Source organism: Oncorhynchus tshawytscha, unplaced genomic scaffold (genome assembly GCF_018296145.1).
Source record: "Oncorhynchus tshawytscha isolate Ot180627B unplaced genomic scaffold, Otsh_v2.0 Un_contig_10735_pilon_pilon, whole genome shotgun sequence".
In the NCBI taxonomy this organism is placed as follows: Eukaryota; Metazoa; Chordata; class Actinopteri; order Salmoniformes; family Salmonidae; genus Oncorhynchus; species Oncorhynchus tshawytscha.
Window position 1 is genome coordinate 50,044 of NW_024608977.1, and position 27,578 is coordinate 77,621.

Genomic DNA, 27,578 nt, shown 5'->3' on the forward strand with positions numbered 1-27,578 from the left:
AGGCGCTCTCCTGAATGTGCATTAAAGGCGCTCTCCTGAATGTGCATTAAAGGCGCTCTCCTGAATGTGCATTAAAGGCGCTCTCCTGAATGTGCATTAAAGGCGCTCTCCTGAATGTGCATTAAAGGCGCTCTCCTGAATGTGCATTAAAGGCGCTCTCCTGAATGTGCATTAAAGGCGCTCTCCTGAATGTGCATTAAAGGTGCTCTCCTGAATGTGCATTAAAGGCGCTCTCCTGAATGTGCATTAAAGGCGCTCTCCTGAATGTGCATTAAAGGTGCTCTCCTGAATGTGCATTAAAGGCGCTCTCCTGAATGTGCATTAAAGGCATGGTATATATATCACATACACATGGTGTACTTTATACCAGTGAATGAAAGGACATGAAACAGTCAGTCTCAGTCAAGCCGAGTACCTACAGAACGGTTCAGGGTGACGGTAGATGTCTGTGGAGGGGAGATGAAGGTCAGAATCAGTACAAGTTAAATGACTATGGTTAGCACGGTCTGTGAACAAGTTTTGTATAGAGTTTGATATAATCATGTGTGTATCTTACCGGGCTCAGCTCCCGGTTGTCACGACGGTCGTCAGGGAAATGACCGGTCTTTTTATTTTGGATGTCGCCAACAAAAACAACCCCCCCAAAAAACCCACTGTGACGCTTACTAGGGCTATACAAGGCAACTAACAAAGTCAACTACCCACACCTACGGTGGAAAAACAAAAAACAGGCTGCCTAAATATGATTCCCAATCAGAGACAACGGACAGTCAGCTGTCCCTGATTGAGAACCATACCCGGCCAAAAAGTAGAAACAGAAAACATAGAAATAAAGAAACTAGAATGCCCACCCTAGTCACACCCTGGGCTATTATACGTTTATATTATATATTCATATTTATGTCATGTAAAGTCTCCATACACTTCATGTAAGTATTCAGCCCATATAATATGATTTTCTGGTAAAAATAGATTTATATATTTTTTCAGGATTTGATTGAGTGATGTTTTGCAGTGCTACCAGGAGAGGGCAGTGTGACAACAACCAGGTTTGGCAGAAGGACACTAGACGGTCATTTCTCTGTTGTTGTGGTAACATGATAGGATGGGTTGTTGGTTAGGAATAGATAACAGAGCCACGGTTGGACACTTCAGAATACAGCCATGGTTGGACGAGTCAGCCGGGAGTGGATAGCTGTATCGGCCACTGTTGGATGGCTCAGCCGTAGCTGCATACTAGAGTCATGTTCGGAAAATAGAGGCGTGGTGGATGTACCAGTCAGCTATGATTGGATAGCTACGGTAGTTCCGCCCCGTTCATAGTCCCAGACCCAAAACACTCTCAGTCTGTCAGCGACCGTGTAAGAGTGAACATCTCCCATGACTGTTATTTCTAAACTTTCACTCATTTCCATCCCAGCCCGAAACCGTATCTGCAGAACAGCACTTTTTTTTAGGAGTTTTGATATTCTTATATTGTTACGGTACTTTTTAATACTGTTTGTAACTATCCATGTTATACACTGAATTTGTCATTGTATTTGAATGTGAAATTAAAATTAAAATTATTTTTCAAAAAAAAAAATATACATATATATGTATGCTTATGTGTACAACGTGGTGCTTTGTTGAATAAAACGGAAACCAACCAACCAGAATATAGTCATGTCTTTAATTTCACATTTCAATATTATATCACCTCGTTCATGGAGGTAATAGACATTTAGGGAGGCAGAGTATGACAGTATGAAAACATAACAATGTAAAAATAAAAAGAACAAGTTTAATGTGTACTCAATTTCCAGGGGCTTCCTCTACATGAAGCAGAGCCGTCCTGAGCCTCCATTACAGGAACTCAGTGCCAGAGTGAACTTCTCCCCTGGCTACTATTTCAAAGTTGTCAAAGTTTGAAGTCGTTTGACTCATTTCGATTCCAGACCGAAGCCGTATCTATGTATGCTTATGTGTACAAGGTGGTGCTTTGTTGAATAAAACGGAAACAAACCAACCAGAATATAATAAATAAATGTATTTCATTTCACATTTCAATATTATATCACACTGCATTTACTAGTCATGTTCGGATATAACGGCCTCAGTTTCATATAACGGCCTTGGTCGGATATAACGCGCCGGCTGGATAAAACGACCTCGGTTGGATAAAACCGTGGATGTAAGTGAATGGAAATACAAGTCACTATATAACCAGCACTACTCACTGACACTCTGCGCTGTAAAACGAGACCAGAAGGGAGCTGCCAACCATCATCATCAGAAGAACAAATCAGCCAGAAACACTCCGATTGACTGCTGCTGAGGCTTGAACACTGCCAGAGAGAACTGCGTTGATTATGAAGGGGAAAGGTGTAATGACTGTTTTCCTACTTGCACTTGTTGCAAAATCCTCCGTGTCTCTTCCGATCACTATAACAGTGATTTTGAATCACCCAGTTACACCGCCCTGCTCTGGATCATGCCATGGTGGCAGAAATAAGACGGGAAAGAAAGATCCATAGAATAAATGGAACATTCTGCCATCACTCCGTGGATCCAAGACCAAGAAAACACATCCCATCAGGAAAAACACTGGCATGTCACGCTCTGCTCTGCCGTCGCTGCCAGCCACCAGCAAGACTGATACACACTTCATCGGCGTCTCTCTACTTCCACCGTGCGATAGTCTCGGCTCTCATTGTGAACTTCACCCCTAACACACCAGCATAGCTGAGGGGGGAGAGAGATTCGGAAGAAATGCTGAGCTCCTCTGCAGCACAGCCCATTGAAAATCCTACGAGGCCGCCTACAATTGACACGCTACATTGCATCAACCAATGGTTGTGTGCCATGTCACTGACAATAATAAAATATATCTTTCATGCAGAACTCTCCGTCTTCAGTCATTCAAATAATATGTTTAGATATTAAGGAGGCTGTATGTTTGTATTATCACAGCACTATAATAAAAGGGGGGTCCTCAGAATCCATTGTGAGACTAAAAACGTCATAAGTGTCGTCAATAACAACGACGAGACAGCCTATAGACAGACAAGAAGCGCAGTGTCTAACAGCGATGTGCAGCGGAAACAACCTGGAGCTGAACACGACGTCATAGAGGATTTTATAAAGGTTTTATTTGTTCCCTGTGACTGTTATACTGTCTACCTCTGTGTACTATGTAGACCTACTATATGTGAGAGAGCTCCAAATAAAAATTCCAATATATTACTTTTAATAGGTACTTGCAAATGGCAAATATACTACTTGAATAAAAATGGATTAAACTACTTGAATAAAATGTAGAAAAGCTTCTGATTGAGTTTGGAACTGTCAGATAATTTCTGTAGCACAGAAATATAACGAGAGTAAAATATGACGTAATGAAACAGGGAGCAGGACTCGAACCCTCGACCTTCTAGCCCGAAGTCCAGCGCGCTATCGACTGTGCCCCAAAAGCATATTCAAGCAGATAGTCGCAATCCACGTTTATAAACCCAGGCTCGTTACACTATATGATGATATTGTGTCGGTACGATGATATTTAACAAAAGTGATTAGTGTAAACCCAGGCCCTCTCCAATGTCTTTGTCAAATTTAGCCAAGTCTCCCCAGGAAATGAGCACTCTGCCCTTTGATGTTACATGTTCATACTCCGCGGCGAACACTGGTGCCATCTCTGGATATGACCACATCCGTGCAGGATGATTCCATCTGGTCATCTGGGGTAGACTTGTAGGGTTGCGTTTTGTGCAGGTTTGCATGGATTACATTGGGTACAACTCTGACACCACCGAACCCCACTCTGACACCACCGAACCCTCCTCTGACCCCCACTGACACCACCGAACCCTGACACCACCGAACCCCCTCTGACACCCTCCTCCACCACCGAACCCTCCTCTGACACCACCGAACCCTCCTCTGACACCACCGAACCCTCCTCGTTGTTCGTTTTGCTGAGCAGCACGGCCATGAACACTGAGCCATCATAGACAGTACGCTTGCCTGGATCACATTCATGACTTGTGGTTGTGTGAGTCATGGCTCTAGTCCACTGTGTGTTGACAATCTGTACTGCTATGGGATCCTAAGAGTTTAACAGAGCTTTAGGTTTCCAGTAAGCTCTCTTGGGCACATTTATTCAAAGGTAATGGCCAACCAAGAGTCTCAAACCTAGGCTACAATATCCAGCCTGGGCCTGTCTATCCCACACAGACAACAGCCCTGAATGACTAACCCAGGCCTGATAATCCAACCAAGCGTCTCTAACATAGGCTACAATATCCAGCCTTGGCCTGTCTATCCCACACAGACAACAGCCCTGAATGACTAACCCAGGCCTGATAATCCAACCAAGCGTCTCAAACCTAGGCTACAATATCCAGCCTGGGCCTGTCTATCCCACACAGACAACAGCCCTGAATGACTAACCCAGGCCTGATAATCCAACCAAGCGTCTCAAACCTAGGCTACAATATCCAGCCCTGTCTATCCCACACAGACAACAGCCCTGAATGACTAACCCAGGCCTAATAATCCAACCAAGCGTCTCTAACATAGGCTACAATATCAATGAGCTTTCTTGAATAAAAGCGAAACATACCAACCAGAATATAGTTATGTCTTTATTTTCACATTTCAATATTATATCACGCTATTTCACAACAGACAGTCAGTCCTAAGTGTAGTCAATTTCCAGGAGAGTCCCCTACGCGAAGCAGGGCCGTCCTGAGCCTGGCCTACACAAACTCTGTCAAAGCTTGAAGTTGTTTCACTCATTTCGATCCCAGCCTGAAACCGAGAAGTGCCAGGGACTTCCTCTACATGAACTTGGCGCCTCTCCAGCTCTCGAGATTCATTGTTGGTTAGTAATAGATAACAGAGGTTGGACATATCAAATAGCGTGCAGTTTGGACGTATCCGTCGTGATTGGATAGCTATATGAGACGCTGTTGGATAGATTAGCCATGATTGGATAGCTATATGAGACGCTGTTGGACAGATTAGCCATGATTGGATAGCTATATGAGACGCTGTTGGATAGATTAGCCATGATTGGATAGCTATATGAGACGCTGTTGGATAGATTAGCCATGATTGGATAGCTGTATGAGACGCTGTTGGATAGATCAGCCATGATTGGATAGCTATATGAGACGCTGTTGGATAGATTAGCCATGATTGGATAGCTATATGATACGCTGTTGGATAGATTAGCCATGATTGGATAGCTATATGAGACGCTGTTGGATAGATCAGCAATGATTGGATAGCTATATGAGACGCTGTTGGATAGATCAGCCATGATTGGATAGCTGTATGAGACGCTGTTGGATAGATCAGCCATGATTGGATAGCTATATGAGACGCTGTTGGATAGATCAGCCATGATTGGATAGCTATATGAGACGCTTGTTGGATAGAGCAGAATTAGGCCGATACCCACTAATTATCAAAATCCAGAAAAGAGCTGTTAAATTCGACAACCACCTAAAAGGAAGCGATTCCCAAACCTTCCATAACAAAGCCATCACCTACAGAGAGATGAACCTGGAGAAGAGTCCCCTAAGCAAGCTGGTCCTGGGGCTCTGCTCACAAACACAAAAAACACCCCACAGAGCCCCAGGACAGCAGCACAATTAGACCCAACCAAATCATGAAAAAACAAAAAATAATTACTTGACACATTGGAAAGAATTAACAAAAAAACAGAGCAAACTAGAATGCTATTTGGCCCTAAACAGAGACTACACAGTGGCAGAATACCTGTCCACTGTGACTGACACGAATTTAAGGAAAGCTTTGACTATGTACAGACTTAGTGAGCATAGCCTTGCTATTGAGAAAGGCCGCCGTAGACAGACCTGGCTCTCTAGAGAAGACAGGTTATGTGCACACTGCCCACAGAATGAGGTGGAAACTGAGCTGCACTTCCTAACCTTCTGCCCAATCTATGACCATATTAGAGATACATATTTCCCTCAGATTACACAGATCCACAAAGAATTCGAAAACAAATCCAATTTTGATAAACTCCCATATCTACTGGGTGAAATCCCAGTGTGACATCACAGCAGCAAGATTTGTGACTTGTTGCCACAAGAAAAGGGCAACCAGTGAAGAACAAACACCATTGTAAATATAACCCATATTTATGCTTATTTATTTTCCCTTGTGTACTTTAACTATTTGTACATTGTTACAACACTGTATATATATAATATGACATAATATATAATATGATAATGTTTACTGTTAATTTACCCAAAGGCACAATGTCCACAACCCAGGGAATGTAGTATAGGAGATGGGGCGTATTTTAAAATCGATACCCACACGGTGCCCATGGGCAGTAGTGGGTAGACTGCTCGAACGCACACAGTGGCCTGTCTGTGGAACGTCGAAGCTGTGGTTCTGAGGCAGGACGTTCCACTAGTGTCCACCGGGACTAACCTAACAGTTGATTTGTTATATTGTATTAATTTGGAAAAGATGGTGTTGTGGACCTCGTTTGTCATTAAAAAAAAAGACATTGGTAGCACTTGACATTTGCTTGTGTGACCATAATTTCCTTTTAATGTCATTCAACAGCATTATAAACCATAACCATGTCTATAGTGTTAGTGTAGTGACGCTATTGACAGTGGAGCTGCACATTCCACTTCCTATGTAAAAGTCATTAGCATAGTGGTTAATATGTAGCTAACAGCCTCTCACCCATGCCTTTAAAAGTGTACCCAACCCGTCACATTGATCAAGCATGGAAGCCAGTATAGGCTCCGGTGGCTTCTGTCAAGCTCTGTGTGATTGATGATGCTCTCTTTAGGTCCGCCCCCATCGTGACTCAGTCTCTGCAGAAGTATATGGGTCATTGGCAATAGGGCCCAAAGCGATATATTAATGACGACACTAATGACACTCCAAAGCAGAATAGAGTGTATAAATGGCACATCTTAAATCAGAGTCTTCCGATACACTCAGATATTGTAAAACAGCAAAAGGGGGAATGACAGTAGCGACGACTCAGACGTTGCCCTTTGTTAGTGGCAGCACATGTAGAGAGCTGCAGTTGAACCCTGTTACAGCTGAAGGGGCCCAGTGGCTGTGTACGAGGATGAAGGTCCCCAGTGGCTGTGCACGAGGCTGAAGGTGCCCAGTGGCTGTGCACGAGGCTGAAGGTGCCCAGTGGCTGTGCACGAGGCTGAAGGTGCCCAGTGGCTGTGCACGAGGCTGAAGCTGCCCAGTGGCTGTGCACGAGGCTGAAGCTGCCCAGTGGCTGTGCACGAGGCTGAAGCTGCCCAGTGGCTGTGCACGAGGCTGAAGCTGCCCAGTGGCTGTGCACGAGGCTGAAGCTGCCCAGTGGCTGTGCACGAGGCTGAAGCTGCCCAGTGGCTGTGCACGAGGCTGAAGCTGCCCAGTGGCTGTGCACGAGGCTGAAGCTGCCCAGTGGCTGTGCACGAGGCTGAAGGTCCCCAGTGGCTGTGCACGAGGCTGAAGGTCCCCAGTGGCTGTGTACGAGGCTGAAGGGGCCCATGTGGCTGTGTACGAGCCTGAAGCTGCCCAGCGGCTGTGCCCACGAGCCTGAAGGGGCCCAGCGGCTGTGTACGAGGCTGAAGCTGCCCAGCGGCTGTGTACGAGGCTGAAGGTGCCCATGTGGCTGTGTACGAGGCTGAAGGTGCCCAGTGGCTGTGTACGAGGCTGAAGGTGCCCATGTGGCTGTGTACGAGGCTGAAGGTGCCCATGTGGCTGTGTACGAGGCTGAAGGGGCCCAGTGGCTGTGACGAGGCTGAAGGGGCCCAGTGGCTGTGTACGAGGCTGAAGGGGCCCAGTGGCTGTGCACGAGGCTGAAGGGGCCCAGTGGCTGTGTACGAGTCTGAAGGGGCCCAGTGGCTGTGTACGAGGCTGAAGGGGCCCAGTGGCTGTGTACGACGCTGAAGGTGCCCAGTGGCTGTGCACGAGGCTGAAGGTGCCCAGTGGCTGTGTACGAGGCTGAAGGTGCCCAGTGGCTGTGTACGAGGCTGAAGCTGCCCAGTGGCTGTGTACGAGGCTGAAGCTGCCCAGTGGCTGTGTACGAGCCTGAAGCTGCCCAGTGGCTGTGTACGAGGCTGAAGCTGCCCAGTGGCTGTGTAGGCTGAAGCTGCCCAGTGGCTGAAGCTGCCCAGTGGCTGTGTACGAGGCTGAAGGTGCCCAGTGGCTGTGTACGAGGCTGAAGGTCCCCAGTGGCTGTGCACGAGGCTGAAGGGGCCCAGTGGCTGTGCCGAGGCTGAAGGGGCCCAGTGGCTGTGTACGAGGCTGAAGGGGCCCAGTGGCTGTGTACGAGGCTGAAGGGGCCCAGTGGCTGTGTACGAGGCTGAAGGGGCCCAGTGGCTGTGTACGAGGCTGAAGGGGCCCAGTGGCTGTGTACGAGGCTGAAGGGGCCCAGTGGCTGTGTACGAGGCTGAAGGGGCCCAGTGGCTGTGTACGAGGCTGAAGGGGCCCAGTGGCTGTGTACGACGCTGAAGGTGCCCAGTGGCTGTGTACGACGCTGAAGGTGCCCAGTGGCTGTGTACGAGGCTGAAGGTGCCCAGTGGCTGTGTACGAGGCTGAAGCTGCCCAGTGGCTGTGTACGAGGCTGAAGCTGCCCAGTGGCTGTGTACGAGCCTGAAGCTGCCCAGTGGCTGTGTACGAGCCTGAAGCTGCCCAGTGGCTGTGTACGAGGCTGAAGCTGCCCAGTGGCTGTGTACGAGGCTGAAGCTGCCCAGTGGCTGTGTACGAGGCTGAAGGTGCCCAGTGGCTGTGTACGAGGCTGAAGGTCCCCAGTGGCTGTGTACGAGGCTGAAGGGGCCCAGTGGCTGTGTACGAGGCTGAAGGGGCCCAGTGGCTGTGTACGAGGCTGAAGGGGCCCAGTGGCTGTGTACGAGGCTGAAGGGGCCCAGTGGCTGTGTACGAGGCTGAAGGGGCCCAGTGGCTGTGTACGAGGCTGAAGGGGCCCAGTGGCTGTGTACGAGGCTGAAGGTGCCCAGTGGCTGTGTACGAGGCTGAAGGTGCCCAGTGGCTGTGTACGAGGCTGAAGGTGCCCAGTGGCTGTGTACGAGGCTGAAGGTGCCCAGTGGCCGAGGCTGAAGGTGCCCAGTGGCTGTGTACGAGGCTGTGCCCAGTGGCTGTGTACGAGGCTGAAGGTGCCCAGTGGCTGTGTACGAGGCTGAAGGTGCCCAGTGGCTGTGTACGAGGCTGAAGGTGCCCAGTGGCTGTGACGAGGCTGAAGGTGCCCAGTGGCTGTGTACGAGGCTGAAGGTGCCCAGTGGCTGTGTACGAGGCTGAAGGTGCCCAGTGGCTGTGAACGAGGCTGAAGGGGCCCAGTGGCTGTGTGAACGACGCTGAAGGGGCCCAGTGGCTGTGACGAGGCTGAAGGGGCCCAGTGGCTGTGTACGAGGCTGAAGGGGCCCAGTGGCTGTGTACGAGGCTGAAGGGGCCCAGTGGCTGTGTACGAGGCTGAAGGGGCCCAGTGGCTGTACGACGAGGCTGAAGGGGCCCAGTGGCTGTGTACGAGGCTGAAGGGGCCCAGTGGCTGTGTACGAGGCTGAAGGGGCCCAGTGGCTGTGTACGAGGCTGAAGGGGCCCAGTGGCTGTACGAGGCTGAAGGGGCCCAGTGGCTGTGTACGAGGCTGAAGGGGCCCAGTGGCTGTGTACGAGGCTGAAGGGGCCCAGTGGCTGTGTACGAGGCTGAAGGGGCCCAGTGGCTGTGTACGAGGCTGAAGGGGCCCAGTGGCTGTGTACGAGGCTGAAGGGGCCCAGTGGCTGTGTACGAGGCTGAAGGGCCCAGTGGCTGTGTACGAGGCTGAAGGGGCCCAGTGGCTGTGTACGAGGCTGAAGGGGCCCAGTGGCTGTGTACGAGGCTGAAGGGGCCCAGTGGCTGTGTACGAGGCTGAAGGGGCCCAGTGGCTGTGTACGAGGCTGAAGGGGCCCAGTGGCTGTGTACGAGGCTGAAGGGGCCCAGTGGCTGTGTACGAGGCTGAAGGGGCCCAGTGGCTGTGTACGAGGCTGAAGGGGCCCAGTGGCTGTGTACGAGGCTGAAGGGGCCCAGTGGCTGTGTACGAGGCTGAAGGGGCCCAGTGGCTGTGTACGAGGCTGAAGGGGCCCAGTGGCTGTGTACGATGCTGAAGGGGCTCAGTGGCTGTGTACGAGGCTGAAGGGGCCCAGTGGCTGTGTACGAGGCTGAAGGGGCCCAGTGGCTGTGTACGAGGCTGAAGGGGCCCCCACGCTGAAGGTGCCCAGTGGCTGTGTACGAGGCTGAAGGCCCAGTGGCTGGCCGCTGAAGGTGCCCAGTGGCTGTGTACGACGCTGAAGGTGCCCAGTGGCTGTGTACGACGCTGAAGGTGCCCAGTGGCTGTGTACGAGGCTGAAGGTCCCCAGTGGCTGTGTACGACGCTGAAGGTGCCCAGTGGCTGTGTACGACGCTGAAGGTGCCCAGTGGCTGTGTACGACGCTGGGGCCCAGTGGCTGTGTACGAGGCTGAAGGGGCCCAGTGGCTGTGTACGAGGCTGAAGGGGCCCAGTGGCTGTGTACGAGGCTGAAGGTGCCCAGTGGCTGTGTACGAGGCTGAAGGTCCCCAGTGGCTGTGTACGTGGCTGAAGGTGCCCAGTGGCTGTGTACGACGCTGAAGGTGCCCAGTGGCTGTGTACGAGGCTGAAGGGGCCCAGTGGCTGTGTACGAGGCTGAAGGGGCCCAGTGGCTGTGTACGAGGCTGAAGGGGCCCAGTGGCTGTGTACGAGGCTGAAGGGGCCCAGTGGCTGTGTACGAGGCTGAAGGGGCCCAGTGGCTGTGTACGAGGCTGAAGGGGCCCAGTGGCTGTGTACGAGGCTGAAGGTGCCCAGTGGCTGTGTACGACGCTGAAGGTGCCCAGTGGCTGTGTACGACGCTGAAGGTGCCCAGTGGCTGTGTACGAGGCTGAAGGGGCCCAGTGGCTGTGTACGAGGCTGAAGGGGCCCAGTGGCTGTGTACGAGGCTGAAGGGGCCCAGTGGCTGTGTACGAGGCTGAAGGGGCCCAGTGGCTGTACGAGGCTGAAGGGGCCCAGTGGCTGTGTACGAGGCTGAAGGGGCCCAGTGGCTGTGTACGACGCTGAAGGTGCCCAGTGGCTGTGTACGAGGCTGAAGGGGCCCAGTGGCTGTGTACGAGGCTGAAGGGGCCCAGTGGCTGTGTACGAGGCTGAAGGGGCCCAGTGGCTGTGTACGAGGCTGAAGGGGCCCAGTGGCTGTGTACGAGGCTGAAGGGCCCCAGTGGCTGTGTACGAGGCTGAAGGGGCCCAGTGGCTGTGTGCTGAAGGGGCCCGAGGCTGAAGGGGCCCAGTGGCTGTGTACGAGGCTGAAGGGGCCCAGTGGCTGTGTACGACGCTGAAGGTGCCCAGTGGCTGTGTACGACGCTGAAGGTGCCCAGTGGCTGTGTACGACGCTGAAGGTGCCCAGTGGCTGTGTACGAGGCTGAAGGTGCCCAGTGGCTGTGTACGAGGCTGAAGGTCCCCAGTGGCTGTGTACGACGCTGAAGGTGCCCAGTGGCTGTGTACGACGCTGAAGGTGCCCAGTGGCTGTGTACGAGGCTGAAGGGGCCCAGTGGCTGTGTACGAGGCTGAAGGGGCCCAGTGGCTGTGTACGAGGCTGAAGGGGCCCAGTGGCTGTGTACGAGGCTGAAGGGGCCCAGTGGCTGTGTACGAGGCTGAAGGGGCCCAGTGGCTGTGTACGAGGCTGAAGGGGCCCAGTGGCTGTGTGCTGAAGGGGCCCAGGCTACGAGGCTGAAGGGGCCCAGTGGCTGTGTACGAGGCTGAAGGGGCCCAGTGGCTGTGTACGAGGCTGAAGGGACCCAGTGGCTGTGTACGAGGCTGAAGGGACCCAGTGGCTGTGTACGAGGCTGAAGGGGCCCAGTGGCTGTGTACGAGGCTGAAGGTGCTGTGTAAGAAGACGTCTCTAAGTCATACTGCGTCTGGTGTGTGAGGGGCTCCTTGTAAGAATGTGAAAATAAAAAGGGGAACTGTTTCTTCAGAGCGGTCAGTGAAGCACTACGCAATCCATTATATGGATGAGGACAGTCTGGGAAACCGTTTTGATATGGTAAACTGCAAAGGGAACGAGATTCAAGGTGGCGTTTGATAACTTGGGTTTTTTTCGATTGGGACAGGTGCACGCTTCTCAGAGATCACACGTGTCCCACAATCGGCAGCCTTGAAAAGGGTCATATTGACAACCCGACCCATGAACCAGATGGTTGGGGATGAAGATCTGGAACATCAACCAGGTGTCAGATATGCCACACACTGTGTAGATTAGTAAAGACGTAGGTGGATAGCGTATACAATCACTGTCATATCGCTTGGTACATGTGCCATTACAAAGTGCTTGTGGTGTTGTATTCAATGTCCACATGTGAATAAAGACAATATTGTTCAGAGATGGAATAACCAGTCACATGCATTGAAATAGTATAATACATCCATAACCACAGCAGGACATAGTGACAGTATCCATTTTCAAAGAACACAACCTCTATTGCGCCCAGAAAATAATCAAAGGGGTTGGTATAGTTAGGCCTCCATAGATGACCACCTAGCCATCTCCCTCCTCGTCATCATCGGCCATATACTTGAGAGAATGATAAATAGTAACATTACACTTCGCTTGTGTATAACCTGTTGGTAATCACCGTATATACACACTACCATGTCATCGTCTGCGTTGTTGAGCTCGGGATGAGGTAATGCTGGGTGAGGTTGAGGCTGTGCATGGTTGAGGACCTCTGGGTGAAACAGTGGATGCTCTTGTTCCAAGACAAGGTTCCTAGGTCCCTCCTCGTCAGAAGATAGTATGTAGTCACTCTCCTGAATGTGCATTAAAGGCGCTCTCCTCTCCTGAATGTGCATTAAAGGCGCTCTCCTGAATGTGCATTAAAGGCGCTCTCCTGAATGTGCATTAAAGGTGCTCTCCTGAATGTGCATTAAAGGCGCTCTCCTGAATGTGCATTAAAGGCGCTCTCCTGAATGTGCATTAAAGGCGCTCTCCTGAATGTGCATTAAAGGCACTCTCCTGAATGTGCATTAAAGGCGCTCTCCTGAATGTGCATTAAAGGCGCTCTCCTGAATGTGCATTAAAGGCGCTCTCCTGAATGTGCATTAAAGGCGCTCTCCTGAATGTGCATTAAAGGCATGGTATATATATATATCACATACACATGGTATACTTTATACCAGTGAATGAAAGGACATGAAACAGTCAGTCTCAGTCAAGCCGAGTACCTACAGAACGGTTCAGGGTGACGGTAGATGTCTTTGGAGGGGAGATGAAGGTCAGAATCAGTACAAGTTAAATGACTATGATTAGCACGGTCTGTGAACAAGTTTTGTATAGAGTTTGATATTATCATGTGTGTATCTTACCGGGCTCAGCTCCCGGTTGTCACGATGGTCATCAGGGAAATGACCGGTCTTTTTATTTTGGATGTCGCCAACAAAAACAACCCCCCAAAAACCCACTGTGACGCTTACTAGGGCTATACAAGGCAACTAACAAAGTCAACTACCCACAACTAGGTGGAAAAACAAAAAACAGGCTGCTAAATATGATTCCCAATCAGAGACCGGACAGACAGCTGTCCCTGATTGAGAACCACAAAAAGTAGAAACAGAAAACATAGAAATAAAGAAACTAGAATGCCCACCTATTTTAAGTTTATATTATATATTCATATTTATGTCATGTAAAGTCTCCATACACTTCATGCAAGTATTCAGCCCATATAATATGATTTTCTGGTAAAAATAGATTTATATATTTTTTCAGGATTTGATTGAGTGATGTTTTGCAGTGCTACCAGGAGAGGGCAGTGTGACAACAACCAGGTTTGGCAGAAGGACACTAGACGGTCATTTCTCTGTTGTTGTGGTAAAATGATAGGATGGGTTGTTAGTTAGGAATAAATAACAGAGCCACGGTTGGACACTTCAGAATACAGCCATAGTTGGACGAGTCAGCCGGGAGTGGATAGCTGTATCGGCCACTGTTGAATGGCTCAGCCGTAGCTGCATACTAGAGTCATGTTCGGAAAATAGAGGCGTGGTGGAATGTACCAGTCAGCTATGATTGGATAGCTACTGTAGCTCCGCCCCGTTCATAGTCCCAAACCCAAAACACTCTCAGTCTGTCAGCGACGGTGTAAGAGTGAACATCTCCCTTGACTGTTATTTCTAAACTTGTCAAAGCCTTTCACTCATTTCCATCCCAGCCCGAAACCGTATCTGCAGAACAGCACTTTTTTTTTAGGAGTTTTGATATTCTTATATTGTTACGGTACTTTTTAATACTGTTTGTAACAATCCATGTTATACACTGAATTTGTCATTGTATTTGAATGTGAAATTAAAATAAAAATTATTTTTCAAAAAAATATATATATGTATGCTTATGTGTACAACGTGGTGCTTTGTTGAATAAAACGGAAACCAACCAACCAGAATATAGTCATGTCTTTAATTTCACATTTCAATATTATATCACCTCGTTCATTGAGGTAATAGACATTTAGGGAGGCAGAGTATGACAGTATGATAACATAATGTAAAAAAAAAAAAAAGTTTAATGCGTAGTCAATTTCCAGGGGCTTCCTCTACATGAAGCAGAGCCGCCCTGAGCCTCCACTACACGAACTCAGTGCCAGAGTGAACTTCTCCCCTGGCTACTATTTCAAAGTTGTCAAAGCTTGAAGTCGTTTGACTCATTTCGATTCCAGACCGAAGCCGTATCTATGTATGCGTATGTGTACAAGGTGGTGCTTTGTTGAATAAAACGGAAACAAACCAACCAGAATATAATAAAAAAATGTATTTCATTTCACATTTCAATATTGTATCACACTGCATACTAGTCATGTTCGGAAAAAATAATAATAATAAAAATAAAAACTGAGAAACAACCTCGGTTGGAAAAAACGGTATAACGGTCTCGGGATATAACGCGCCCTAAAACGTCGGTTATAACGGTCTCGGTCGGATATAACGCGCCGGCTGGATAAAACGACCTCGGTTGGATAAAACCGTGGATGTAAGTGAATGGAAATACAAGTCACTATATAACCAGCACTACTCACTGACACTCTGCGCTGTAAAACGAGACCAGAAGGGAGCTGCCAACCATCATCATCAGAACAAATCAGCCAGAAACACTCCGATTGACTGCTGCTGAGGCTTGAACACTGCCAGAGAGAACTGCGTTGATTATGAAGGGGAAAGGTGTAATGACTGTTTTCCTACTTGCACTTGTTGCAAAATCCTCCGTGTCTCTTCCGATCACTATAACCGTGATGTTGAATCACCCAGTTACACCGCCCTGCTCTGGATCATGCCATGGTGTCAGAAATAAGACGGGAAGGAAAGATCCATAGAATAAATGGAACATTCTGCCCTCACTCCGTGGATCCAAGACCAAGAAAACACATCCCATCAGGAAAAAACACTGGCATGTCACGCTCTGCTCTGCCGTCGCTGCCAGCCACCAGCAAGACTGATACACACTTCATCGGCGTCTCTCTACTTCCACCGTGCGATAGTCTCGGCTCTCATTGTGAACTTCACCCCTAACACACCAGCATAGCTGAGGGGGGAGAGAGATTCGGAAGAAATGCTGAGCTCCTCTGCAGCACAGCCCATTGAAATCCTACGAGGCCGCCTACAAATGACACGTCACATTGCATCAACCAATGGTTGTGTGCCATGTCACTGACAATAATAAAATATATCTTTCATGCAGAACTCTCCGTCTTCAGTCATTCAAATAATATGTTTAGATATTAAGGAGGCTGTATGTTTGTATTATCACAGCACTATAATAAAAGGGGGGTCCTCAGAATCCATTGTGAGACTAAAAACGTCATAAGTGTCGTCAATAACAACGACGAGACAGCCTATAGACAGACAAGAAGCGCAGTGTCTAACAGCGATGTGCAGCGGAAACAACCTGGAGCTGAACACGACGTCATAGAGGATTTTATAAAGGTTTTATTTGTTCCCTGTGACTGTTATACTGTCTACCTCTGTGTACTATGTAGACCTACTATATGTGAGAGAGCTCCAAATAATAATTCCAATATATTACTTTTAATAGGTACTTGCAAATGGCAAATATACTACTTGAATAAAAATGGATTAAACTACTTGAATAAAATGTAGAAAAGCTTCTGATTGAGTTTGGAACTGTCAGATAATTTCTGTAGCACAGAAATATAGCGATAGTAAACTATAGCGTAATGAAACAGGCAGGGAGCGGGACTCGAGCCTCGACTTTCTAGCCCGAAATCCAGCGCTATCGACTGTGCCCCAAAAGTATATTCAAGCAGAGAGTCGCTATCCACGCTTATAAACCCAGGGTCGTTACGCTATATGATGATATTGTGTCGGTACGATGATATTTAACAAAAGTGATAGTGTCTCCCCAGGAAATGAACACTCTGCCCTTTGATGTTACATGTTCATACTCCGCGAAGCGAACACTGGTGCCATCTCTGGATATGACCACATCCGTGCAGGATGATTCCATCTGGTCATCTGGGGTAGACTTGTAGGGTTGCGTTTTGTGCAGGTTTGCATGGATTACATTGGTACAACTCTGACACCACCGAACCCCCCACTGACACCACCGAACCCCCCACTGACACCACCGAACCCTCCTCTGACACCACCGAACCCTCCTCGTTGTTCGTTTAGCTGAGCAGCACACGGCCATGAACACTGAGCCATCATAGACAGTACGCTTGCCTGGATCACATTCATGACTTGTGGTTGTGTGAGTCATGGCTCTAGTCCACTGTGTGTTGACAATCTGTACTGCTATGGGATCCTAAGAGTTTAACAGAGCTTTAGGTTTCCAGTGAGCTCTCTTGGGCACATTTATTCAAAGGTAATGGCCAACCAAGAGTCTCAAACCTAGGCTACAATATCCAGCCTGGGCCTGTCTATCCCACACAGACAACAGCCCTGAATGACTAAAGGCCTGATAATCCAACCAAGCGTCTCTAACATAGGCTACAATATCCAGCCCTGTCTATCCCACACAGACAACAGCCCTGAATGACTAAAGGCCTGATAATCCAACCAAGCGTCTCTAACATAGGCTACAATATCCAGCCTTGGCCTGTCTATCCCACAAAGACAACAGCCCTGAATGACTAACAGGCCTGATAATCCAACCAAGAGTCTCTAACCTAGGCTACAATATCCAGCCCTGTCTATCCCACACAGACAACAGCCCTGAATGACTAACCCAGGCCTAATAATCCAACCAAGCGTCTCTAACATAGGCTACAATATCAATGAGCTTTGTTGAATAAAAAGCGAAACATACCAACCAGAATATAGTTATGTCTTTATTTTCACATTTCAATATTATATCACGCTATTTCACAACAGACAGTCAGTCCTAAGTGTAGTCAATTTCCAGGAGAGTCCCCTACGCGAAGCAGGGCCGTCCCTGAGCCTGGCCTACACAAACTCTGTCAAAGCTTGAAGTTGTTTCACTCATTTCGATCCCAGCCTGAAACCGAGAAGTGCCAGGGACTTCCTCTACATGAACTTGGCACCTCTCCAGCTCTCGAGATTCATTGTTGGTTAGGAATAGATAAGAGAGGTTGGACATATCAAATAGCGTGCAGTTTGGACGTATCCGTCGTGATTGGATAGCTATATGAGACGCTGTTGGATAGATTAGCCATGATTGGATAGCTATATGAGACGCTGTTGGACAGATTAGCCATGATTGGATAGCTATATGAGACGCTGTTGGATAGATTAGCCATGATTGGATAGCTATATGAGACGCTGTTGGATAGATTAGCCATGATTGGATAGCTGTATGAGACGCTGTTGGATAGATCAGCCATGATTGGATAGCTATATGAGACGCTGTTGGATAGATTAGCCATGATTGGATAGCTATATGAGACGCTGTTGGATAGATTAGCCATGATTGGATAGCTATATGAGACGCTGTTGGATAGATCAGCAATGATTGGATAGCTATATGAGACGCTGTTGGATAGATCAGCCATGATTGGATAGCTGTATGAGACGCTGTTGGATAGATCAGCCATGATTGGATAGCTATATGAGACGCTGTTGGATAGATCAGCCATGATTGGATAGCTATATGAGACGCTTGTTGGATAGAGCAGAATTAGGCCGATACCCACTAATTATCAAAATCCAGAAAAGAGCTGTTAAATTCGACAACCACCTAAAAGGAAGCGATTCCCAAACCTTCCATAACAAAGCCATCACCTACAGAGAGATGAACCTGGAGAAGAGTCCCCTAAGCAAGCTGGTCCTGGGGCTCTGCTCACAAACACAAAAACACCCCACAGAGCCCCAGGACAGCAGCACAATTAGACCCAACCAAATCATGAAAAAACAAAAATAATTACTTGACACATTGGAAAGAATTAACAAAAAAACAGAGCAAACTAGAATGCTATTTGGCCCTAAACAGAGACTACACAGTGGCAGAATACCTGTCCACTGTGACTGACACGAATTTAAGGAAAGCTTTGACTATGTACAGACTTAGTGAGCATAGCCTTGCTATTGAGAAAGGCCGCCGTAGACAGACCTGGCTCTCTAGAGAAGACAGGTTATGTGCACACTGCCCACAGAATGAGGTGGAAACTGAGCTGCACTTCCTAACCTTCTGCCCAATCTATGACCATATTAGAGATACATATTTCCCTCAGATTACACAGATCCACAAAGAATTCGAAAACAAATCCAATTTTGATAAACTCCCATATCTACTGGGTGAAATCCCAGTGTGACATCACAGCAGCAAGATTTGTGACTTGTTGCCACAAGAAAAGGGCAACCAGTGAAGAACAAACACCATTGTAAATATAACCCATATTTATGCTTATTTATTTTCCCTTGTGTACTTTAACTATTTGTACATTGTTACAACACTGTATATATATAATATGACATAATATATAATATGATAATGTTTACTGTTAATTTACCCAAAGGCACAATGTCCACAACCCAGGGAATGTAGTATAGGAGATGGGGCGTATTTTAAAATTGATACCCACACGGTGCCCATGGGCAGTAGTGGGTAGACTGCTCGAACGCACACAGTGGCCTGTCTGTGGAACGTCGAAGCTGTGGTTCTGAGGCAGGACGTTCCACTAGTGTCCACCGGGACTAACCTAACAGTTGATTTGTTATATTGTATTAATTTGGAAAAGATGGTGTTGTGGACCTCGTTTGTCATTAAAAAAAAAGACATTGGTAGCACTTGACATTTGCTTGTGTGACCATAATTTCCTTTTAATGTCATTCAACAGCATTATAAACCATGTCTATAGTGTTAGTGTAGTGACGCTATTGACAGTGGAGCTGCACATTCCACTTCCTATGTAAAAGTCATTAGCATAGTGGTTAATATGTAGCTAACAGCCTCTCACCCATGCCTTTAAAAGTGTACCCAACCCGTCACATTGATCAAGCATGGAAGCCAGTATAGGCTCCGGTGGCTTCTGTCAAGCTCTGTGTGATTGATGATGCTCTCTTTAGGTCCGCCCCCATCGTGACTCAGTCTCTGCAGAAGTATATGGGTCATTGGCAATAGGGCCCAAAGCGATATATTAATGACGACACTAATGACACTCCAAAGCAGAAAGAGTGTATAAATGGCACATCTTAAATCAGAGTCTTCCGATACACTCAGATATTGTAAAACAGCAAAAGGGGGAATGACAGTAGCGACGACTCAGACGTTGCCCTTTGTTAGTGGCAGCACATGTAGAGAGCTGCAGTTGAACCCTTTTACAGCTGAAGGGGCCCAGTGGCTGTGTACGAGGATGAAGGTCCCCAGTGGCTGTGCACGAGGCTGAAGGTGCCCAGTGGCTGTGCACGAGGCTGAAGGTGCCCAGTGGCTGTGCACGAGGCTGAAGGTGCCCAGTGGCTGTGCACGAGGCTGAAGCTGCCCAGTGGCTGTGCACGAGGCTGAAGCTGCCCAGTGGCTGTGCACGAGGCTGAAGCTGCCCAGTGGCTGTGCACGAGGCTGAAGCTGCCCAGTGGCTGTGCACGAGGCTGAAGCTGCCCAGTGGCTGTGCACGAGGCTGAAGCTGCCCAGTGGCTGTGCACGAGGCTGAAGCTGCCCAGTGGCTGTGCACGAGGCTGAAGCTGCCCAGTGGCTGTGCACGAGGCTGAAGGTCCCCAGTGGCTGTGCACGAGGCTGAAGGTCCCCAGTGGCTGTGTACGAGGCTGAAGGGGCCCATGTGGCTGTGTACGAGCCTGAAGCTGCCCAGCGGCTGTGTACGAGCCTGAAGCTGCCCAGCGGCTGTGCGAGGCCGAAGGTGCCCAGCGGCTGTGTACGACGAAGGGGCCCAGTGGCTGTGCACGAGGCTGAAGGGGCCCAGCGGCTGTGTACGAGGCTGAAGGGCCCAGTGGCTGTGCACGAGGCTGAAGGGGCCCAGTGGCTGTGCACGAGGCTGAAGGGGCCCAGTGGCTGTGCACGAGGCTGAAGGGGCCCAGTGGCTGTGTACGAGGCGAAGGGGCCCAGTGGCTGTGCACGAGGCTGAAGGGGCCCAGTGGCTGTGCACGAGGCCGAAGGGGCCCAGTGGCTGTGACGAGGCCGAAGGGGCCCAGTGGCTGTGCGACGAAGGGGCCCAGTGGCTGAAGGGGCCCAGTGGCTGTGCACGAGGCCGAAGGGGCCCAGTGGCTGGCGAGGCTGAAGGGGCCCAGTGGCTGTGTGCGAGGCTGAAGGGGCCCAGTGGCTGTGAAGGGGCCCAGTGGCTGTGTACGAGGCTGAAGGGGCCCAGTGGCTGTGTACGAGGCTGAAGGGGCCCAGTGGCTGTGTACGAGGCTGAAGGGGCCCAGTGGCTGTGTACGAGGCTGAAGGGGCCCAGTGGCTGTGTACGAGGCTGAAGGGGCCCAGTGGCTGTGTACGAGGCTGAAGGGGCCCAGTGGCTGTGTACGAGGCTGAAGGGGCCCAGTGGCTGTGTACGAGGCTGAAGGGGCCCAGTGGCTGTGTACGAGGCTGAAGGGGCCCAGTGGCTGTGTACGAGGCTGAAGGGGCCCAGTGGCTGTGTACGAGGCTGAAGGGGCCCAGTGGCTGTGTACGAGGCTGAAGGGGCCCAGTGGCTGTGTACGAGGCTGAAGGGGCCCAGTGGCTGTGTACGAGGCTGAAGGGGCCCAGTGGCTGTGTACGAGGCTGAAGGGGCCCAGTGGCTGTGTACGAGGCTGAAGGGGCCCAGTGGCTGTGTACGAGGCTGAAGGGGCCCAGTGGCTGTGTACGAGGCTGAAGGGGCCCAGTGGCTGTGTACGAGGCTGAAGGGGCCCAGTGGCTGTGTACGAGGCTGAAGGGGCCCAGTGGCTGTGTACGAGGCTGAAGGGGCCCAGTGGCTGTGTACGAGGCTGAAGGGGCCCAGTGGCTGTGTACGAGGCTGAAGGGGCCCAGTGGCTGTGTACGAGGCTGAAGGGGCCCAGTGGCTGTGTACGAGGCTGAAGGGGCCCAGTGGCTGTGTACGAGGCTGAAGGGGCCCAGTGGCTGTGTACGAGGCTGAAGGGGCCCAGTGGCTGTGTACGAGGCTGAAGGGGCCCAGTGGCTGTGTACGAGGCTGAAGGGGCCCAGTGGCTGTGTACGAGGCTGAAGGGGCCCAGTGGCTGTGTACGAGGCTGAAGGGGCCCAGTGGCTGTGTACGAGGCTGAAGGGGCCCAGTGGCTGTGTACGAGGCTGAAGGGGCCCAGTGGCTGTGTACGAGGCTGAAGGGGCCCAGTGGCTGTGTACGAGGCTGAAGGGGCCCAGTGGCTGTGTACGAGGCTGAAGGGGCCCAGTGGCTGTGTACGAGGCTGAAGGTGCCCAGTGGCTGTGTACGAGGCTGAAGGTGCCCAGTGGCTGTGTACGAGGCTGAAGGTCCCCAGTGGCTGTGTACGAGGCTGAAGGTGCCCAGTGGCTGTGTACGAGGCTGAAGGTGCCCAGTGGCTGTGTACGAGGCTGAAGGTCCCCAGTGGCTGTGTACGAGGCTGAAGGTCCCCAGTGGCTGTGTACGAGGCTGAAGGGGCCCAGTGGCTGTGTACGAGGCTGAAGGGGCCCAGTGGCTGTGTACGAGGCTGAAGGGGCCCAGTGGCTGTGTACGAGGCTGAAGGGGCCCAGTGGCTGTGTACAGGCTGAAGGGGCCCAGTGGCTGTGTACGAGGCTGAAGGGGCCCAGTGGCTGTGTACGAGGCTGAAGGGGCCCAGTGGCTGTGTACGAGGCTGAAGGGGCCCAGTGGCTGTGTACGAGGCTGAAGGGGCCCAGTGGCTGTGTACGAGGCTGAAGGGGCCCAGTGGCTGTGTACGAGGCTGAAGGGGCCCAGTGGCTGTGTACGAGGCTGAAGGGGCCCAGTGGCTGTGTACGAGGCTGAAGGGGCCCAGTGGCTGTGTACGAGGCTGAAGGGGCCCAGTGGCTGTGTACGAGGCTGAAGGGGCCCAGTGGCTGTGTACGAGGCTGAAGGGGCCCAGTGGCTGTGTACGAGGCTGAAGGGGCCCAGTGGCTGTACGAGGCTGAAGGGGCCCAGTGGCTGTGTACGAGGCTGAAGGGGCCCAGTGGCTGTGTACGAGGCTGAAGGGGCCCAGTGGGTGACGAGGCTGAAGGGGCCCAGTGGCTGTGTACGAGGCTGAAGGGGCCCAGTGGCTGTGTACGAGGCTGAAGGGGCCCAGTGGCTGTGTACGAGGCTGAAGGGGCCCAGTGGCTGTGTACGAGGCTGAAGGGGCCCAGTGGCTGTGTACGAGGCTGAAGGGGCCCAGTGGCTGTGTACGAGGCTGAAGGGGCCCAGTGGCTGTGTACGAGGCTGAAGGGGCCCAGTGGCTGTGTACGAGGCTGAAGGGGCCCAGTGGCTGTGTACGAGGCTGAAGGGGCCCAGTGGCTGTGTACGAGGCTGAAGGGGCCCAGTGGCTGTGTACGAGGCTGAAGGGGCCCAGTGGCTGTGTACGAGGCTGAAGGGGCCCAGTGGCTGTGTACGAGGCTGAAGGGGCCCAGTGGCTGTGTACGAGGCTGAAGGGGCCCAGTGGCTGTGTACGAGGCTGAAGGGGCCCAGTGGCTGTGTACGAGGCTGAAGGGGCCCAGTGGCTGTGTACGAGGCTGAAGGGGCCCAGTGGCTGTGTACGAGGCTGAAGGGGCCCAGTGGCTGTGTACGAGGCTGAAGGGGCCCAGTGGCTGTGTACGAGGCTGAAGGGGCCCAGTGGCTGTGTACGAGGCTGAAGGGGCCCAGTGGCTGTGTACGAGGCTGAAGGGGCCCAGTGGCTGTGTACGAGGCTGAAGGGGCCCAGTGGCTGTGTACGAGGCTGAAGGGGCCCAGTGGCTGTGACGACGCTGAAGGTGCCCAGTGGCTGTGTACAGGCCGAAGGGGCCCATGTGGCTGTGTACGAGGCCGAAGGGGCCCATGTGGCTGTGTACGAGGCTGAAGGGGCCCAGTGGCTGTGTACGAGGCTGAAGGGGCCCAGTGGCTGTGTACGAGGCTGAAGGTGCTGTGTAAGAAGACGTCTCTAAGTCATACTGCGTCTGGTGTGTGAGGGGCTCCTTGTAAGAATGTGAAAATAAAAGGGGAACTGTTTCTTCAGAGCGGTCAGTGAAGCACTACGCAATCCATTATATGGATGAGGACAGTCTGGGAAACCGTTTTTGATATGGTATACTGCAAAGGGAACGAGATTCAAGGTGGCGTTTGATAACTTGGTTTTTTCGATTGGGACAGGTGCACGCTTCTCAGAGATCACACGTGTCCCACAATCGGCAGCCTTGAAAAGGGTCATATTGACAACCCGACCCATGAACCAGATGGTTGGGGATGAAGATCTGGAACATCAACCAGGTGTCAGATATGCCACACACTGTGTAGATTAGTAAAGACGTAGGTGGATAGCGTATACAATCACTGTCATATCGCTTGGTACATGTGCCATTAAAGTGCTTGTGGTGTTGTATTCAATGTCCACATGTGAATAAAGACAATATTGTTCAGAGATGGAATAACCAGTCACATGCATTGAAATAGTATAATACATCCATAACCACAGCAGGACATAGTGACAGTATCCATTTTCAAAGAACACAACCTCTATTGCGCCCAGAAAATAATCAAAGGGGTTGGTATAGTTAGGCCTCCATAGATGACCACCTAGCATCTCCCTCCTCCTCATCATCGGCCATATACTTGAGAGAATGATAAATAATAACATTACACTTCGCTTGTGTATAACCTGTTGGTAATCACCGTATATACACACTACCATGTCATGTCTGCGTTGTTGAGCTCGGGATGAGGTAATACTGGGTGAGGTTGAGGCTGTGCATGGTTGAGGACCTCTGGGTGAAACAGTGGATGCTCTTGTTCCAAGACAAGGTTCCTAGGTCCCTCCTCGTCAGAAGATAGTATGTGCATTAAAGGCACTCTCCTGAATGTGCATTAAAGGCGCTCTCCTGAATGTGCATTAAAGGTGCTCTCCTGAATGTGCATTAAAGGTGCTCTCCTGAATGTGCATTAAAGGTGCTCTCCTGAATGTGCATTAAAGGTGCTCTCCTGAATGTGCATTAAAGGTGCTCTCCTGAATGTGCATTAAAGGCATGGTATATATATATATCACATACACATGGTATACTTTATACCAGTGAATGAAAGGACATGAAACAGTCAGTCTCAGTCAAGCCGAGTACCTACAGAACGGTTCAGGGTGACGGTAGATGTCTTTGGAGGGGAGATGAAGGTCAGAATCAGTACAAGTTAAATGACTATGGTTAGCACGGTCTGTGAACAAGTTTTGTATAGAGTTTGATATAATCATGTGTGTATCTTACCGGGCTCAGCTCCCGGTTGTCACGACGGTCGTCAGGGAAATGACCGGTCTTTTTATTTTGGATGTCACCAACAAAAACAACCCCCCCCAAAAACCCACTGTGACGCTTACTAGGGCTATACAAGGCAACTAACAAAGTCAACTACCCACAACTAAGGTAGAACAACAAGAAACAGGCTGCCTAAATATGATTCCCAATCAGAGACAACGGACAGACAGCTGTCCCTGATTGAGAACCATACCCGGCCAAAAAGTAGAAACAGAAAACATAGAAATAAAGAAACTAGAATGCCCACCCTAGTCACACCCTGGGCTATTATAAGTTTATATTATATATTCATATTTATGTCATGTAAAGTCTCCATACACTTCATGTAAGTATTCAGCCCATATAATATGATTTTCTGGTAAAAATAGATTTATATATTTTTTTCAGGATTTGATTGAGTGATGTTTTGCAGTGCTACCAGGAGAGGGCAGTGTGACAACAACCATGTTTGGCAGAAGGACACTAGACGGTAATTTCTGTGTTGTTGTGGTAACATGATAGGATGCGTTGTTGGTTAGGAATAAATAACAGAGCCACGGTTGGACATTTCAGAATACAGCCATGGTTGGACGAGTCAGCCGGGAGTGGATAGCTGTATCGGCCACTGTTGGATGGCTCAGCCGTAGCTGCATACTAGAGTCATGTTCGGATAATAGAGGCGTGGTGGAATGTACCAGTCAGCTATGATTGGACAGCTACGGTAGCTCCGCCCCGTTCATAGTCCCAAACCCAAAACACTCTCAGTCTGTCAGCGACCGTGTAAGAGTGAACATCTCCCATGACTGTTATTTCTAAACTTGTCAAAGCCTTTCACTCATTTCCATCCCAGCCCGAAACCGTATCTGCAGAACAGCACTTTTTTTTTTTTTTTTAGGAGTTTTGATATTCTTGTATTGTTACGGTACTTTTTGATACTGTTTGTAACTATCCATGTTATACACTGAATTTGTCATTGTATTTGAATGTGAAATTAAAATAAAAATTATTTTTCAAAAAAATATATATATATGTATGCTTTGTGTACAACGTGGTGCTTTGTTGAATAAAACGGAAACAAACCAACCAGAATATAGTCATGTCTTTAATTTCACATTTCAATATTATATCACCTCGTTCATGGAGGTAATAGACATTTAGGGAGGCAGAGTATGACAGTATGAAAACATAACAATGTAAAACAAAAAATAACAAGTTTAATGTGTACTCAATTTCCAGGGGCTTCCTCTACATGAAGCAGAGCCGTCCTGAGCCTCCATTACAGGAACTCAGTGCCAGAGTGAACTTCTCCCCTGGCTACTATTTCAAAGTTGTCAAAGCTTGAAGTCGTTTGACTCATTTCGATCCCAGCCCGAAACTGAGAAGTGCCAGGGGCTTTCCCTACATGAACTTGCCACCTCTCCAGCTCTCGAGATTCATTGTTGGTTAGGAATAAATAATAGAGCCACGGTTGGACACTTCAGAATACAGCCATGGTTGGACGAGTCAGCCGGGAGTGGATAGCTGTATCGGCCACTGTTGGATGGCTCAGCCGTAGCTGCATACTAGAGTCATGTTCGGAAAATAGAGGCGTGGTGGAATGTACCAGTCAGCTATGATTGGATAGCTACGGTAGCTCCGCCCCGTTCATAGTCCCAAACCCAAAACACTCTCAGTCTGTCAGCGACGGTGTAAGAGTGAACATCTCCCTTGACTGTTATTTCTAAACTTGTCAAAGCTTGAAATCTTTCACTCATTTCCATCACAGCCCGAAATCTATGTATGCTTATGTGTACAAGGTGGTGCTTTGTTGAATAAAACGGAAACAAACCAACCAGAATATAATAAAAAAATGTATTTCATTTCACATTTCAATATTGTATCACACTGCATACTAGTCATGTTCGGAAAAATAATAATAATAAAAATAAAAACTGAGAAACAACCTCGGTTGGAAAAAACGGCCTGGTTGGATATAAAGCCTCGTTTGGATAACGGTCTCGGTCGGATATAACGCGCCGGCTGGATAAAACGACCTCGGTTGGATAAAACCGTGGATGTAAGTGAATGGAAATACAAGTCACTATATAACCAGCACTACTCACTGACACTCTACGCTGTAAAACGAAACCAGAAGGGAGCTGCCAACCATCATCATCAGAAGAACAAATCAGCCAGAAACACTCCGATTGACTGCTGCTGAGGCTTGAACACTGCCAGAGAGAACTGCGTTGATTATGAAGGGGAAAGGTGTAATGACTGTTTTCCTACTTGCACTTGTTGCAAAATCCTCCGTGTCTCTTCCGATCACTATAACCGTGATGTTGAATCACCCAGTTACACCGCCCTGCTCTGGATCATGCCATGGTGGCAGAAATAAGACGGGAAGGAAAGATCCATAGAATAAATGGAACATTCTGCCATCACTCCGTGGATCCAAGACCAAGAAAACACATCCCATCAGGAAAAACACTGGCATGTCACGCTCTGCTCTGCCGTCGCTGCCAGCCACCAGCAAGACTGATACACACTTCATCCGCGTCTCTCTACTGCCACCGTGCGATAGTCTCGGCTCCCATTGTGAACTTCACCCCTAACACACCGGTATAGCTGAGGGGGAGAGAGATTCGGAAGAAATGCTGAGCTCCTCTGCAGCACAGCCCATTGAAAATCCTACGAGGCCGCCTACAATTGACACGCCACATTGCATCAACCAATGGTTG

General features: G+C 49.8%; 1 long non-coding RNA gene across 1 annotated transcript; it reads right to left on the reverse strand.

Annotated features, from left to right (window-relative positions):
- Nucleotides 1-14,473: 14,473 nt before the first annotated feature.
- LOC121844071 lies at nt 14,474-27,366 on the reverse strand. The gene is made up of 2 exons (XR_006081836.1): nt 26,802-27,366; nt 14,474-14,930 (listed from the first exon to the last, which is right to left on the reverse strand). It is a non-coding gene; the product is annotated as an uncharacterized LOC121844071 (long non-coding RNA).
- Between the last annotated feature and the right edge of the window lie 212 nt (nt 27,367-27,578).